The 2,720-nt window shown below is 48.3% G+C and overlaps 1 protein-coding gene across 1 annotated transcript in view; it reads right to left on the minus strand.

Moving 5' to 3' along the window:
- The window catches only part of acta2 (actin alpha 2, smooth muscle), an 18,658-nt gene extending 16,185 nt beyond the window's left edge, over positions 1-2,473 (minus strand). The window contains exon 1 of the mRNA XM_055647271.1: positions 2,140-2,473. The gene's annotated coding sequence lies outside the window, so the exon portion shown is untranslated. The remainder of the gene's footprint in view (positions 1-2,139) is intronic.
- Between the last annotated feature and the right edge of the window lie 247 nt (positions 2,474-2,720).

Consider the following 2,720-nt stretch of genomic DNA (forward strand, 5'->3'; position numbering starts at 1 on the left):
GCCCCGACATATGAAGGCCATTATCATATGCCTTGTTTACCATCCTATCTACTTGAGTTGCCAATTGAGGTAATGGATATCAAGATCCCTCTATACATCAATGCCATAAATTGTGTGTTTCCACTTGTATTCGACCCCTCCCCGCCTCACTATATAGTTACGCCCACTAATCTTTGACATTTCCATCCAAGGGGTTGATAAAGGTTCTAACTGTCTCCCCTATCTATGCCTCACATAATTTTATATACTTCTATCAGTTATCCCCCTTCAATCTCAGGTGCTCCAGAGAAAACAATCCAAGTGTATCCAACCACTTCTCTCATCTTCACACTTCCATATCTCTAGGTCTCCCCTTCCCCTGACTCTCAGTCTGAAGAAGGGTCTTGACCCAATACAATAGACAATCCAGAGATGAATAAATATTGTCCAACAACGTTCACTGATAGACTCGGAGGGATTCCCACCATAATGTACCCAAAACTCTACCTAGACAGTGGCGGGGAACCAAGTGGTACTTGGAGAGGCAGTAAAGATAACACATCAATGCTAGATGCAAACTCAATGCTACTACTACTACACACACACACACACAAACAAACGCACACCCACACAACCTTATTTAGGTCGCTGAACACCTCCGCCCAGACCAACGTGATCTCCTTCCTGGTTGCCAGACACTTCTACTCTCCCCCTCCCATTCCCACACTGGCCTTTCTATCCGGGGCCTCCTCCATTGTCAGAGTGAGGCCCAACGCAAATTTGAGGAACAGCACCTCACATATTCCGCTTGGGCAACTTACACCCCAGGAGTATGAATTGTGATTTGTCTAACTTCACGTAACACCTGCACCCGCTCTCTCGCCACCACTCCCATCCTTCCCTCCCCACCCACCCACACCCACCACACCCACCCACCCAAGTCGTTGCACCAGCTTCAAAGTCGTCGTGTTGAGTCTCATTGTCTAACTCGTTTTCGCCTAGACCACGGCTAACCGAGCACATCTGCAGTTCCTTCCCACACAGATGTTTTTAAATGCTTGCATTCATCATTGACAGCGGCACCTCTTTATCATCCACGTAACTGCAAATCACAGTTGAAATCCCACAGACTGCTTGCTACAGGTTTAATCTTCGTATCTTTCTGCCGATGTTACCCCCGTCAGAAACCGCGTACAACAAGTTACCAACCAACAAGATTACATTTGAATTACTGCAACGGCCAGAAACAAAACCTCCGCCTCATCCCACAATAGACCCACGGTCTGAAGAAGGGTCTCGGACCCGAAACGTCGCCTATTCCTCGTCTCCAGAGATGCTGCCTGACCTGTTGAGTTACTCCAGCTGGTTTCAACTGTAGCAAGCGACAGGATTATTTTACAATGCGAGTCACTCCAGCATTTTGTGGCAATCTACGATTATTCTTCCACACCTTGTGAATTACAACGGGGAGGGGGTTCGTAACATTAGGTTAGAGATACAGCGTGGAAACAGGCCCTTCGGCCCACCGAGTCTGCACCGACCAGCGACCTCCACACATTAACACTATCCTACACACACTAGGGACAATTTACACATACACCAAGCCAATTAACCTCTATACCTGTACGTCTTTGGAATCTTTCGTAGAAACATAGAAAATAGGTGCAGGAGTAGGCCATTCGGCCCTTCGAGCCAGCACTGCCATTCAATATGATCATGGCAGATCATCCAGAATCAGTACCCTGTTCCTGCATTCTCCCCATAGCCCTTAATCCCATTAGCTCTCAGGGCTATATCTAACTCTATCTCGAAACATCCAGATAATTGGCCTCCACTGCCTTCTGTGGCAGAGAATTCCACAGATTCACAACGCTCTGGGTGAAAATGTTTTTTTCCTCATCTCAGTCCTAAATGGTCTACCCCTTATTCATAAACTGTGACCCCCTGGTTCTGGACTCCCCCAACATGGGGAACATTTTTCCTGCATCTAGCCTGTCCAATCCTGTCCAATCCCCCCCCCCCCCCCCCCCCCCCCCCCCCGCCAATTAATAAAATTCAAAATGTTTGTTAAAAATAATGGGTTGTTATATAACATGAAATAATAACATAACATTATGCCCATGGAATTAACCGCTGGTGAAACTCATGTCTGCGACTCACCTTGTCGGTGCTTTGGCCGGGGTAGTTCACTCGGAGATGGTGCACTGGTCCTGCCTGGTGTGTTTAAGTTTTATAGCCCTCGTCAACCTCTGCCTCCACCCACTTACAGAACCAAAAAAGGACGAGACCCTAGGCTTGGTTTCACGGATTACCACGGCCATATACGGTTCCTGCGCTCAGAAGCCCTTCGCTGGATGGGCGAGAGTTGTGGGTGAATCTCACTGCATTCCAAGTACTCCTAGTAAACGGGGAGTGTCGGCGTCCTAACGTAAACACACTGCATAGTCGCGAACAGCTGTGGGTGTACATCTGCAGACGCTGATAGATCTCCCCCCTCTCTCCCCTTTCTTCCCTCACTCCCTCTCTCCCTCTGCCCTCTCTCCCTCCCTCCCCCTCCCTCCCCCCCTCTCTCCCTCTCCCTCCCCTCCTCTCTCCTCTCTCTCTCTCTCTCCCTCCCTCCCCCTCTCTCTCTCCCTCTCTCTCTCCCGGAAAAATGAAACTTCCTTTTTTTTAATTTTTGGGGACTGTTTGTGGTTTTTTTTTGCACATATATATGATTTTTGATTTGTGGCGCCCGTTTA

The sequence above is a fragment of the Leucoraja erinacea genome, chromosome 15, assembly GCF_028641065.1.
Source record: "Leucoraja erinacea ecotype New England chromosome 15, Leri_hhj_1, whole genome shotgun sequence".
Taxonomy (NCBI): domain Eukaryota; kingdom Metazoa; phylum Chordata; class Chondrichthyes; order Rajiformes; family Rajidae; genus Leucoraja; species Leucoraja erinaceus.